This window comes from Gouania willdenowi, chromosome 17 (genome assembly GCF_900634775.1).
Source record: "Gouania willdenowi chromosome 17, fGouWil2.1, whole genome shotgun sequence".
Classification (NCBI taxonomy): domain Eukaryota; kingdom Metazoa; phylum Chordata; class Actinopteri; order Blenniiformes; family Gobiesocidae; genus Gouania; species Gouania willdenowi.
Genome location: NC_041060.1, coordinates 27,231,336 through 27,246,577, shown reverse-complemented (window position 1 = coordinate 27,246,577; position 15,242 = coordinate 27,231,336). Strand labels below are relative to the sequence as shown.

The 15,242-nt window shown below is 35.4% G+C and overlaps 2 long non-coding RNA genes across 2 annotated transcripts; one reads left to right on the top strand and one right to left on the bottom strand.

The window, feature by feature from the left end:
* Positions 1 to 2,125: 2,125 nt before the first annotated feature.
* LOC114478947 (uncharacterized) lies at positions 2,126 to 14,485 on the bottom strand. Its single transcript, XR_003675929.1, has 4 exons — positions 14,376 to 14,485; positions 5,320 to 5,326; positions 2,587 to 2,662; positions 2,126 to 2,479 (listed from the first exon to the last, which is right to left on the bottom strand). It is a non-coding gene; the product is annotated as an uncharacterized LOC114478947 (long non-coding RNA).
* Positions 5,959 to 9,537, top strand: LOC114478951 (uncharacterized). Its single transcript, XR_003675935.1, has 4 exons — positions 5,959 to 6,004; positions 6,085 to 6,149; positions 6,678 to 7,207; positions 9,526 to 9,537. It is a non-coding gene; the product is annotated as an uncharacterized LOC114478951 (long non-coding RNA).
* Positions 14,486 to 15,242: the final 757 nt, after the last annotated feature.

The following is a 15,242-nucleotide window of genomic DNA, read 5'->3' as shown; positions in this document are numbered from 1 at the left end:
TTAATCAAATCTAATTAACTTAAGTCAACAAAAATTAGTTTTTTTAAGGCAGCAAGTTTGCATATTTTTTTTAAGTAAAGTCAACTTATTGAATTTTACAGTGTATGTATTTTTTTGTTTTTTGGATTCATTTTGTTTTTTATGTGATTTTGTGTGTTCATCGAGTCATTCTGTAGCGTTTGCTGTTATTGTCATTTTTTTGTTGACATTTTGTGGATATTTATGCTTTTGTAGTCATTTTGTGTGCTTTGACCATTGCTCAAGGTCATATTTAAGGTCAAGGTCAGTCTTCTGTTTTTCCTGCATTATATAACTTGTCAACAAATCCAGATACAGGTTGTTATTTTTGCCAATTGTTAATTGCCAAATACGTATTCGCCTTGCAAATACAGGTCTTGTCTAGTTTAAACTTATTTTTGTAGTCATTTTGTGTTTTTCTGTTTTGTTTTTTTTTTGTGATTTCGTATGTCTTTGTAGTGGGTTGATTGGCTGATTTTTATTGTCATTTTGTGAATGTTTATTGTCCTTTTTTAAAGTTTTAGAGTCATTTTGTGTAATTTTGTGTTGCTGTGGTTTATGTTATTTTGTAGAGTTACTTTGGGTCTGCACAAAATTATACTGAAGGCCACATGTGGCCCCTGAGCCACAAGTTGCCCTTGTCAGTGTTAGAAGCACTGTGGACCTTTTTTGTTTGACACTTTGAAACACTTTCTATTAAGAAACGTATATATAGTATCTCTCTCGTTGATGAGGTTCCTGTGTTTTTAAAATGAGACCCAAACATTTTTTATTTATTTATTTTTTTTTACAGAATCATTGCAAACCTTTGAGGATATAATGAGATCTGCTGTCACCTAGTGCATTTCAAGAGAAATTACAGTATTTATAACAACAACAAAACCTACCAACAGGACTTTTGTGTTTTATTACTTGAAGGTGAAAAAAGATGTAGGTAAATTTGTGTGTCATCTTTCTTAATGTACATATCAAAGCAGGATGAATGAAACTTGAAATAAACATATTCCTGTGAAAATATATTTTTGGCTAAAAAAAAAGGGAACATTTACAACTTTTTTTTTTTTAAACACAGAAAAAATGTGTTACTGCGTATGAAATAAATCCTGAAACAGAAGAAATCCAACACAAAGTCAAATATGATAAATCAATAACTTTTTGGGCTCATTTAAAGTAAAAAGAAGCAAAACGGCACAAGTTTAAATTCTTAGTTTAAACTACATTAAACCATGTAAAGTTATTAAAAAATAAAATACCAAGACTAAAAGAAAATGATTTTTTTTAACAATCTAAACAGAACAAGAAACAAGCCTTTAATGCCATATTTTAAACCAACTAAATTATTTTAAACAAGCTAACAACAACTAACATCCTGAAGGGCTAAAGTGTCTTGATTATTTGAAAATTATATTTAAAAAAATACAGTAAAAAAATAATATTTACTCCTAATAGATGTTTCTGCTTTTGGTATTCATTTATTTACTAGTTTTTTTCTGTAAGAGCCCTTGAAACAACAAATACAGGTATATAAGCCAGAACATACAACATCCTATAGTAGACTGAATATGAACATATACTGTATATATAAATATTAAACATAATCAGGGTTCCCACCAGGAATTGTTCACAGCATGGGGTAACATTTTGAAATGTACAACTCTTTGAGGGACAAATTTAGTGAAGTAAAGCTTTGTTACTGCCTCACTTTAAAGCCTAAAGTTATTTGTTAGTATAAGGGTTAGAATCATATAAGTTTCTATCTCCTCCTACTCCTTTTTGAACATGTATAGGCTTCACGTGCAGGATTTTAATCATTTATTCTCACTTTGCTTTGTTTGATTGTTTTCTAAATTACTATTATTAGCATTTTCATTGTAGTAAATACACTGTTGTTTTGTTTATGTTCAAAATTAAATTAAATCAAATGAATTGGTGAGGGTTCATGGATGAATGTAGTTAGAGTTCAGCCTGGTATACGTACTCCACTAATAAATACTCACAGACACTGTATAGACAAGAAATAACATTTTATTATACTGTACAATATATATATGTATGTAGTTATGCTTAGCACACATAACTACACACATGAATGAGTGCATTCATTTATAAACCATTACATGTGTGCAGATGTCCATGTCACACCTACTGGGAGAGAACTGGGAACCAATAGATTGTACATGATCAATAAATCAACATCATACTGCATCATACTGTTGAGAAAAGGAAAAGTCTAAATGTCATATTCCATAAATCATCTTCTCCATGTGTGAGCTGTGTCAGTCTGTACGAAGAACTGATGAAGAAACATCCCAGTGATGAAGATGAGCTTGGATTCTGATGGAAAGTGAGTTGAAAATTCAACAGTTTTTTGTAGAAAGTTGAAACCAAAGCAGTCTGTGTAAACACTGCAGTGCTGGTGACGAACATCTGGAACTGTCTGATTCTCCTCTGAAGCAAAACTCTGCAATCAAACACAAGACAATTCACAGTCATTAGTATAAAAGTCATCTTTATTTTTACATTAAACATGTTCAGATTCTTTCTGTGTAAATGAGAGGCTTTACTTACATTGATTGTTTTGGTGAATAGAAATCTTTCTGTCCTCTGGTGATGTTTCATCCTCAGGATGCTGTGGATGCTGGTGCTAATGTCCTCCATCTTCTTCATCATCCTCCTCCATCAGTGGATGCTGGCACTCCTGTCTGACATTTTACAGGCATTAGTATAAAATCACCTCTATTTTTACATTAAACATTACTTCAGTGTCTTTCTGTGCTAATGAGAGACTTTACTTACATTAATTGTTTTGCTTTCTGCTGATGTTTCTCCTCAGGCAGCTGTGGATGCTGGTGCTCCTGTTTAACATTTTACAAGCATTATTATAAAGTCAAGTTTATTTTTACAGTAAACGTGTGTTCAGTATTTTTACTTACATTGTTGTGGTTGATAAAGAAGTCTTCTTTAGTCTCTGTCCTCTGTTGATGTCTCCTCCTGTCCTCACTTGCTGGGATTAAAAAGGTTTTCTCTAATTTTTAACTCTAACCTAACTCAACCTAATATATTATGCATGTTTTCATAACAGTGACAGGACAACCACTCCAACTGTGGCCTGTCATAAAGAAACAAAAAATAAAATCCTTACCATTAAAAAAGTCCCGGTACCAGTCGTTGCCTGGGACATCAGTCGTCTCGCAAGACGCAAAGGCCAACTTACCTGAAACAAGGAAGCCGGGTACAAACGGGGAACTCTGCTCATAGATGGAGAGGAGCAGGAAAAGGAAAAGTACAGATGACTCTAAGATGAGTCAGAGCTGTCGTCCCGTCTCGGCCTCTTCGTCCCAGGCTCACAGTGACTGTCAGAGTCGGACGATGCAGGTTCCTCAGAACCGTCTACGTACCTCTTCCTGGAGACACTGCGTCCAAGTGGTGACTCCTGGGAATACTCACCTTCAGAGTCACTGGAGGCTGAGGAAGCAGACGCCTCAGGGGTCTCCCAGCCAGGGGTCACCTCGTCGAAGTAGAACGCAGTCCACTCAGGAAGCTCCTCCTCAGGGGCGTCTGTGTCTTCTGGTTCTTCAAGGTCTTCTGCTGCTTCTGGAGTCAAGTACCAGGTCGGGAGCAAACCCAGAAGTTCGGCCCAGCCTGGGACCAAACCCGGAGGTTCTGCCCAGTCTGGGACCGAACCCGGAGGTTCAGGCAAACCTGGGACCAAACCCGGAGGTCCTGCCCAGCTCTGGACCCAGCCTTGCGTTCCAGCGCTGTCAGGGAAAAAACTTATAACTAAAAAGTAATTTAATGAATAAAGAAATAGGTTAGTATACAGTGATTTAAAAATATATATAATTTCATCACATTACAAATATCAAATCTTTAGATTAAACATTACCAACATTATTAAAATGAATCACAGAAATATTCAAACACAAACAATGCAAACTACATTTCACCCAGTCTAACTGAACATCACTGACTGCTAAAAATAAACAAAAACACAAAAAAAAACCAATCAATTTTCTAATATTTATAAAGTATGAAATAAAATACACATTTCTAATCAAATCTACCTCAGATCAGGACTTAAATATTTTTTACTTTTTCACTAAATACACCTCTGCAGCACAAACGCTCACTTCAGAGTAAAATTATGACTAAATCTATCAGCATTTCTTAATTTTCATTGAGTTAACACAGTTTTCTGAACGCATATACATGTTTATTTTTAATTATTCGACCGTTTTTAAACCTAAACCTGCGTAAAGTTTAAACCAAACGTCTCAGGCCACAAACCTAATTTAAAGACACAAACCTCACGATTAAATGATACAATGTTTAGGCTCCATCATGTTTAATGCTAATGATTAAAGTAGGTTTATCAGATGAGAATAATTCAACATAACTTACACTCTGGACACTCTGCCATGCGTGGCCCCATGGTCTCCTCCTGGTCTGAACTTCTTCTCTGGTTTGAAGTCTTTCTCTGTCTGGTACTGGTCTGAAGTCCTGGTCTGGTTCTGGTTCTGTAGAAGTCTCTAAAGAGACTTTTCTGTGTGTCTGGTAAACGTTTTCTCTGCTCAAATCTCTCAGCACGTCTGTCTCCGTCTCTCGCTGCTCGCAGAGTAACTGAAGGTCAGCAGGTGGTTTTAAATAACGCCTCTTCCTTGTCACGTTCACGTACACACGTACAAAATGTATCAAGATACACGAATATATATTTTTTTATGTGTATGCATTGATATGGGCTCTCTAAACGTTTTATATGACTGATAAAATAATATATTTACGTAGCATGACCATATGTTTACTTTCACGTCAGGTTTTGCGCGTAAAGTTAATTAGGATGCGCAGGTTTCCTACGGACTTTGAACGTCTCACTGTGATTACTTTAATTTACTGTAACTCCGCCAATAATTGCTCTATCGGGACAATTCGAACAGTTTTTGAACGCAAAAAAGTTGCTATTTGGAGTGTTTAGTTACTTGTTATTATCTTAATGCTGAACCCAAATATTACACTGTTGAGGCCACTTTAAAGGGAAATTACTATGTGAGTTATTTAGGTTTTAGATTGAGGTAAGATCACGAGCAGTTAGCATAAAGGCTGTCAAAAATTCAATTCCTAGTGTATTACGACAAAAAAAAAACAACACACAAACACATGTTGCAGCTAGACAGCATGAAGACGTAGGTAATTTCATTTTTACAATCATTTATTGGCTCCTCAAGTGACAATGCTTTTGCTAGGCTATTGGTATTCAGCCCCGTCAGGGGGTCAATTAGAGGGGCAATGCCCCCCCTGCCGTACCTCCTGGCTGTCAGAGTGGTAGGCCTAATGATTTTTTTTTTCCTGCTGATATTTTTTTTTTTTTTTCTAAAAAGAGTCATAATTCGTTTTGTTTGTCACATTGTATCAATTCATATTCAGCTAACTGAAATCAATAAAATGTAAAATTCAAAAGAAATATTTTAAGATACTCTCGGCTTGTGTCGTGTGACGCGTGCGTGCTGCCGCAAGTGACGTGTCAAGTTGACACGTCACTTGCGGCAGCACGCACGCGTACTAATACTTAAACGAACAAATTAGACAAGTATGCACTTCTTGGTGTGGCAAAATTAAATGAAAAGGAAAATGATCGTGAAACAAAGAAAAATAAATAAATAACTAAATAAATAATTAACTAAATAGATTTAGAAAACAAAAAACAAAAACGAGGGGGGTTGAGTATACAGTTTGATTAAATTAGATAAAATTCAAAATATGGGGGTGCCAAGCTAGTGGTAATGATAATAACATCAATAATAGCAATAATAGTAGTGTAACCCTGTTATTTTTGTCTGTTTTATCCTACAAAACACTTTAAACACTTGTTAAAACGAATGGCCAGAAGGGGCAGCGCACTAAAACACTTTTAGCGCTCTTCTTCGTTGGTTTTCTTCCTCTGGCATCGATTTTGCTAAGCTGAGCACACCACAGAGAGGCAAAACGAGAGGTAAACTTTGAATAAAAGTTGTTTTAATAATCTAAATAGATCCAGAGACTAACTATCATAACTGTATATATATCATGCAGAACCTGTGATGGTTTTGATCCAGTTGGAACTCAGAAACAAAATCGTTTTGAACATTGTTATCCTGGTGAGTGTTGATCACATTTTCTCTGTTAGCATGCTAGTGTTGCTGATAAAATATGGAAATGACCATAAATGTATTTGTGAACTTTGCTAATGATAAAAACCAGTCAGGGTAATGTTTTATTGTTTAAACTGACTACTGAAAGAGTGAATTTATTTGGTGTGTTTGGAAAATCGCCTTCAACGTAAGAATGGCATTGAACAATGACAGTGAACTACAAGATGCACATGTCTAGACTTTGTAGAATCACATGTAAATGTGATATGTTACCTGTATATTTTGGGATGTTTACCATACTGTGATTTATATTTCAGTTAATTATTTAAATGATTTATATTTTATATATATTTTATTGAAGAGAAATACTTATATTTGTAAAATGTATGCCAATTTTTGATTGTCATACTATTTTATTTTGTTATCCCAGCTGATAAGCAAAATTTGAGTTGAGTAATGGACATTAATATAAATAAGAACACAGACTGATTTTCTGCACGTTTTGCAGACTGGTTTTTTTTTTTTTTTATTAAGGATTCGTCTGGATCTGATTTTTGGTTCTGCTGAAACGGGATTCCTTCACGTTCACCCTGGTGCCTGGTTCCCTGGTCTACCTCCTCATCTAACAGCGCTGCAACGGATACATCGGGTACCCCTTTTTTTTTATGGACGCTGAATATTAAGGGGGTGGTAAAATCCTAATTTGAGTGCACTCAGAGGTTAATTTTATATGGTACCACACTATTTTGGTTTTGTCCTTTTATTTTAAGTATTTTCCTGAGATCTCAGAGGTAATATTGTGGCCGATCTGTACATTTATTGTTGTTATGTTCAAATGAATCTTTTTTTTTTTTTTTTAATCAACAAAGAGAAAGAAACTGAAAACCAAATACTAATACAAACTTAACCTTTAAACTTGCTGTGTGCTTCTTTTGGGGTGGAATCTACCAGTTATTAAACTGATTGATCAATTTACAGCCAGCCTCCTCATCGAATCTAGATTTTGATAACCTTACCTTAGGATCTTAGGATTGTTATTACAGAACAATCACCGTAGGGTTACAGTAGCAATAATAGTGGCGGTGCTAACAATAACAAAGATTATAATAACAGTTATAATGGTAATAATAATCATGATGAAACTACCAATAATTATAATAACACTAATAATGATAGTAATAAAAAACAATGATAATAATAATAATGATAATAACATCAATAATAGTAATAACAATAATAGTAACCATAATAATCCTCATCATCAGCATTCCCATCATGCTGCACCCAACCTGTGTTTTAATTTTTTTCTCTCCTAGGAATCCTAGGACAAAGGGAAGGGAAAAAGGGGAGAGAAAAAAATCCTAGGCTAGGATAGTGAGATGCGATTAAAAGTGGGCCCAGTAGCTAATTTGCGTCCCATTCCGGGTAGGTAACCAAGCAGACGCACTGTCCTGTACACCCATCCAGCCCGAGACATCTGGCGCCCTGGGCCCTCCCTGTTCTTAATTTTCCTTTTCTTTTTTTTCTTTTTTTTTGTAAATAAAAAAAAAAAAAAAGTTTGAATGAGTGATTGGTGTTTTACAACTGGTTTTCATGTGCATATGAATTGAAATGTGTGCTTGTCCCGGTAATAATAGAGACCATAGTACAATACCTAAGTACTGTATGCATATGTAGGTGCAGATCTGTGGGAAAATCATCAGCCCCCCCCCCCCCCCGTGATCATCACATGCCCCCCTCACAATATGGTTCTGGAGCCGGGGCTGTTGGTATTGCAAGACTAATGCTAATGATAGTCAATGTTCATGCAAGGCTAATCCTATTATTATTGTTATTATTAATAATAATAATAATAATAATAATAATACATTTTATTTATATAGCGCTTTTTCTGTGCTCAAAGACGTTTTACAGGGATAAAAAACACAGTGCGTAAACAATAGGTAAAAATACTGAGGCATAGAAGTAATTAAAAAGACAATGTAATAAACAATAGATAAACTACAAGATAAAATGGCTACACAATAAAAGCAGTCCAGAATAAGTGTGTTTAGAGGTGTTTTCTGAAGGTGAAGGTAAAAAGGTCCATGTAGTCTCCAAGGTTTTGAGAGAGTGAGGTCCAGAGGGTGGGGGCGGCAATAGATAAAGCTTGGTCTCCCCAGGTTGGGCGCCTGGTCCTGGAGGGAGGGGACAGGAGGTTGGCGACGGAGGAGCGGAGGGAGCGAGATGAGGTATGGCGATGAAGCAGGTCAGTGAGGTAGAAGGGGGCCAGGTTATGGAGGGCTTTGAAAGTCATAAGTAAGACCTTGAATTGGATGCGCTGAGGGATAGGAAGCCAATGTAGATTTTGAAGAACAGGGGTGAAATGTTCAACAACGACTCTCTGTACTTCCGGAGGATTAAAACCTTGTTGAGAGAGGAAAACTGTTGGTGAGACACCAGTCCCCGTGGGTCCAGTTGGATGACTTTGTCGAGGTCTTGCCCCCAGTTGAGAGGGTAGTTGACAGGGCTGAGGTACAGCTACATCTGTGTTTCAGACACGAGCTGTATTGTTTTAATGTCCAACTTTGCTTCTTCCTCTTCATCGTTATCATCATTTCCAAAATCATTTCTATTATTTGCTCCACTTAATAACAAATGTTGAATCTGACCCATCAGTGTTTTGAGTATGTCCTCAATTTAATTTCTTTTGTAATCGGGGTGGGTGGGCTGCGTCCAGCTGTGGCGGCGTACTCAGTAGCAAGAGCAGTGACACAGTTCATGCGGTCAGCAGCTGAACTGAAAGTGTATTTATAAGGTAGAAACTGTTTTATCAGAAAATGAACTCTTCTCCTAACTCAGCGATCAGGATTTCATTAAAAGTGCTTGTTGGATCATCAACGGGCAAAAAAATTTGAGGGTACCGTAAACTCGCAACCAATCTAGAACTTCATCAGCACTAGTGTTGGAAACACCGGTGATAAGGACTGCGTGTGAAATACTAATCCCAGATTTTGCAACAAAATCCATAATTAACTTTTTTCAAAATCGGACCAAAAAAAAAAATGATTCACACAGCAAGGCTCCTGGCCAGCTAGCCAAATGTAACGCACTAGGGGCTCAGGAACTGACTTCAAACAGGGTAAACAGAAAAAGGTCCGGCTGTTGAGCCAAGGTGTGTAAATAATTGCCACAGACAAAATAATTTCATTTTAGTATATATATTATATATTTTTGGAGTTAGTATATATTGTGTATATATGTTATTTAGTTGCTATTAATAATTAGAGATAATCAATAAACAAACAAAAAATACAATTACAAAACACAGACAATATTTTCTTATTTGAGAACTCAGCAGTCAAAGTTCAGTTCATAGTTTGTTTCCTTTGGTGTGTCTCAGTTCAGTTAGTTTGATTTTGCAGAGTTGGAATGCGAAGAGTTTCGCAAAGTTCTTTCGCATTGGGGAAAGAAATACAAAACAACAAAAAATCCCCCAGATCCGAGTGTCAGAGGAAACAAAAAGATCTGATATTCCTACCCCTACTGGTTGGGTGGTGGGTCGCCATCTAGTGGTTGAGAGTGGTAGGTGATCCAGAACAAACAAAAACCTGACCTATAAAATGAGGCCAACAGCAATTAGTCAAAAAGCTAATAAAATTAGCTTAAGTACCTTTTAAAGTAGAAAATAAATAAACCTTAGCATCCTTAAACAATTGGTCATTGTTAAATTAATAAACATTTATAAATACATGCTATAAATCACAGCAGAAAAATCCATATTAAGGTAATCAATTTGAAGCTTCATTATATACATTCACAGTTAAAAAAAAATAAAGTGCACTTTTAAATAAAAATCATTAGCTGTAAAGCCAAGCCATATCATAAACATGCACGTCTTCAACATATTCTTTAAATAATTAATTGTTGTTGCACAACTATATCTAGTTCATTCAATAGTCTGAAGCCTATTCAAAACCACATAGCCACTTCGGCATTTATTTCAAAAAGTAACAGAAATTGTCAAAACTACAAAAAGCTTAGTATTATCTTAATGTAGTCCTGTCTAATAAACAATTCGGCTTTGGTAATAAATTACAAAGTAAAAAGATTATTTAAATAAAAGTGCAAATGATCAAACTAGCCATGTGTGTTCCAAGGCTAATGTTAGCTTATTTTAGCAGGAGTATCAATGGAGTCTGGCACGACACAACTACGCAAAATGCATAAAAATTACAACGTGGATCGACTCACCGATGAGTGGGGAGATGTCGGGGTTATAGAAGAACATATCCGTCCGGTTATCTTTGATGGATGGTTTATTTAACTGATTATTTTTAATCAAAAAGTCAACCATGTCAAAACCACAGCAAAAGCAGCCATAGCAGCAGCAGCTGAGCAATCAAGAGTGAGAGGGAGGGGCAAAGGATCTTAAAGGCAGAGCGGGCTCATCACAATAAAACTATGACAGGAAGTGGGCTTCTAGTTCACATGGGTTAGATAAGTCACCAACAAACACACACAGAATGACAGAAAAACACACAAAATCGCTATGAAAATGTTTTGTCCTTTCCTGTATTAATGCTCAAATTGGTCATTTTTTTAAATGCTGACATGAATGTTGATCATGTGGCCCTCCGCTCAAACAAACACATTTTTATGGCCCCGCTGTGATAAAAGTTGCCTTCCTCTGGTCTAATGAAGTCATGACGTAATAAGATAAACAGTAAGGTCTTTTACCTGCTTTCTGTGAAGTGTGTTGCGATAACACGTGTTGTGAATTGGCGCTATACGAATAAAGATCGATTGATTAGTGAAGTTATTTTGAGACGTAATGACCTCTTTCAATGGCAAAATAAAGAAAATAAAAAACAAGAATCAACAGAAGAAAGTTCAGTTGTAGTTCGAAGCAGGTTCTCCTGCAGTGTCCATTACAATTACATGGAAATGGACAATTAATCAAACTAGGCAATGAAGTCATTTCCCCTGTGCTGAAGTCCTAAAAACCTGCCACTAACACTTACATTAAACAACAATACCCATAAACGCACACACACACACACGATAAGCACCCCTGCAGTAAGAAATGTTAAATGATAAATAAATAGTTTTATTTGTATGAATTGATGTCTTTTATCAGATTTGACCCTAACCACCGCTGCAGCCAAAGTCTCACTCTGAAATGAGTTCAAAACTTGAGAGCCCTGATGATGAGTATGAAGTTAAAGAAACTATGCGGACAGGGACAGACTGAACAAAGGTAGCAAATACGTGATGAGAATCAGGGATAAAATGAGGGCAGTTTAAAGGACGATGAAGAGTGAAAATGGGCGCAATTCAGAATAGAGAAGGGCAACTGTTCTCACAGTCAGAGCCACAACAATGTGATCCTCTGATCCGAGGGCCACATCATCAACATTCATGTCAGCATTTAGAATAATGACCAAACTGAGCATTAATATTGAGAAAAACAACAGATTTTGTGTGTTTTTGTTGTTGTTTTATGTATTTTTCTGTTTTTTGGATTCATTTTGTTTTTTATGTCATTTTGTGTGTTCATCGAGTCATTCTGTAGCGTTTGCTGTTATTGTCATTTTTTTGTTGACATTTTGTGGATATTTATGTTTTTGTAGTCATTTTGTGTGCTTTGACCATTGCTCAAGGTCATATTTAAGGTCAAGGTCAGTCTTCTGTTTTTCCTGCATTATATAACTTGTCAACAAATCCAGATACAGGTTGTTATTTTTGCCAATTGTTTATTGCCAAATACGTATTCGCCTTTCAAATACAGGTCTTGTCTAGTTTAAACTTATTTTTGTAGTCATTTTGTGTTTTTCTGTTTTGTTTTTTTTGTGATTTCGTATGTCTTTGTAGTGGGTTGATTGGCTGATTTTTATTGTCATTTTGTGAATTTTTATTGTCCTTTTTTAAAGTTTTAGAGTCATTTTGTGTAATTTTGTGTTGCTGTGGTTTATGTTATTTTGTAGAGTTACTTTGGGTCTGCACAAAATTATACTGAAGGCCACATGTGGCCCCTGAGCCACAAGTTGCCCTTGTCAGTGTTAGAAGCACTGTGGACCTTTTTTGTTTGACACTTTGAAACACTTTCTATTAAGAAACGTATATATAGTATCTCTCTTGTTGATGAGGTTCCTGTGTTTTTAAAATGAGACCCAAACATTTTTTATTTATTTATTTTTTTTTACAGAATCACTGCAAACCTTTGAGGATATAATGAGATCTGCTGTCACCTAGTGCATTTCATGAGAAATTACAGTATTTATAACAACAACAAAACCTACCAACAGGACTTTTGTGTTCTATTACTTGAAGGTGAAAAAAGATGTAGGTAAATTTGTGTGTCATCTTTCTTAATGTACATATCAAAGCAGGATGAATGAAACTTGAAATAAACATATTCCTGTGAAAATATATTTTTGGCTAAAAAAAAAGGGAACAGTTACAACTTTTTTTTTTTTAAACACAAAAAAAATGTGTTACTGCGTATGAAATAAATCCTGAAACAGAGGAAATCCAACACAAAGTCAAATATGATAAATCAATAACTTTTTGAGCTCATTTAAAGTAAAAAGAAGCAAAACAGCACAAGTTTAAATTCTTAGTTTAAACTACATTAAACCATGTAAAGTTATTAAAAAATAAAATACCAAGACTAAAAGAAAATGATTTTTTTAACAATCTAAACAGAACAAGAAACAAGCCTTTAATGCCATATTTTAAACCAACTAAATTATTTTAAACAAGCTAACAACAACTAACATCCTGAAGGGCTAAAGTGTCTTGATTATTTGAAAATTATATTTAAAAAAATACAGTAAAAAAATAATATTTACTCCTAATAGATGTTTCTGCTTTTGGTATTCATTTATTTACTAGTTTTTTTTCTGTAAGAGCCCTTGAAACAACAAATATATAAGACAGAACATAAAACATCCTATAGTAGACTGAATATGAACATATACTGTATATATAAATATTAAACATAATCAGGGTTCCCACCAGGAATTGTTCACAGCATGGGGTAACATTTTGAAATGTACAACTCTTTGAGGGACAAATTTAGTGAAGTAAAGCTTTGTTACTGCCTCACTTTAAAGCCTAAAGTTATTTGTTAGTATAAGGGTTAGAATCATATAAGTTTCTATCTCCTCCTACTCCTTTTTGAACATGTACAGGCTTCACGTGCAGGATTTTAATCATTTCTCACTTTGCTTTGTTTGATTGTTTTCTAAATTACTATTATTAGCATTTTCATTGTAGTAAATACACTGTTGTTTTATGTTCAAAATTAAATTAAATCAAATGAATTGGTGAGGGTTCATGGATGAATGTAGTTAGAGTTAAGCCTGGTATACGTACTCCACTAATAAATACTCACAGACACTGTATAGACAAGAAATAACATTTTATTATACTGTACAATATATATATGTATGTAGTTATGCTTAGCACACATCACTACACACATGAACAAGTGCATTCATTTATAAACCATTACATGTGTGCAGATGTCCATGTCACACCTACTGGGAGAGAACTGGGAACCATTAGATTGTAAAGGATCAATAAATAATCATGAACCATTACAAAAACCTGGTGTAAAATAATATTAATAGTCAATAACAATAATACATTAGCAATTTATTGATAGAAATTGGCTCAAGTTAAGCCAAAAAAATGCATGAAATTTGGGTTGGGATGTATGCATCATACTGTTGAGAAAAGGAAAAGTCTAAATGTCATATTCCATAAATCATCTTCTCCATGTGTGAGCTGTGTCAGTCTGTACGAAGAACTGATGAAGAAACATCCCAGTGATGAAGATGAGCTTGGATTCAGATGGAAAGTGAGTTGAAAATTCAACAGTTTTTTGTAGAAAGTTGAAACCAAAGCAGTCTGTGTAAACACTGCAGTGCTGGTGACGAACATCTGGAACTGTCTGATTCTCCTCTGAAGCAAAACTCTGCAATCAAACAAGACAATTCACAGTCATTAGTATAAAAGTCATCTTTATTTTTACATTAAACATGTTCAGATTCTTTCTGTGTAAATGAGAGGCTTTACTTACATTGATTGTTTTGGTGAATAGAAGTCTTTCTGTCCTCTGGTGATGTTTCATCCTCAGGATGCTGTGGATGCTGGTGCTCCTGTCTGACATTTTACAGGTATTAGTATAGCGTAACATCTACCTATTTTTTTTTTTTTTATTAAACGTGTAGTATTTTTGCTTACATTGTTTTGGTGAATAGAAGTCTCTGTCCTCTGTTGATGTTTCCTCAGGATGCTGTGGATGCTGGTGCTCCTGTCCTCCATCTTCATCATCCTCCTCCTCCATCAGTAGATGCCGTTGTTCCAGTCCAACATTTTACAGGCATTAGTATAAAGTCACCTCTATTTTTACATTAAACATTAGTTCAGTGTCTTTCTGTGCCAATGAGAGGCTTTACTTACATTAATTGTTTTGATTGTTTTGCTTTCTGTTGATGTTTCCTCCTCAGGCAGCTGTGGATGCTGGTGCTAATGTCCTCCATCTTCTTCATCCTCCTCCTCCATCAGTGGATGCTGGCACTCCTGCCTGACATTTTACAGGCATTAGTATAGCGTAATGTCTACATATTATTTTTTATTAAACGTGTAGTATTTTTACTTACATCGTTTTGGTGAATAGAAGTCTTTCTGTCCCCTGTTGATGTTTCCTCAGGATGCTGTGGATGCTGGTGCTCCTGTCCTCCATCTTCATCATCCTCCTCCTCCATCAGTGGATGCCGTTGTTCCAGTCCAACATTTTACAGGCATTAGTATAAAATCACCTCTATTTTTACATTAAACATTACTTCAGTGTCTTTCTGTGCTAATGAGAGACTTTACTTACATTAATTGTTTTGCTTTCTGCTGATGTTTCTCCTCAGGCAGCTGTGGATGCTGGTGCTCCTGTTTAACATTTTACAAGCATTATTATAAAGTCAAGTTTATTTTTACAGTAAACGTGTGTTCAGTATTTTTACTTTGCATTGTTGTGGTTGATAAAGAAGTCTTCTTTAGTCTCTGTCCTCTGTTGATGTCTCCTCTTGTCCTCACTTGCTGGGATTAAAAAGGTTA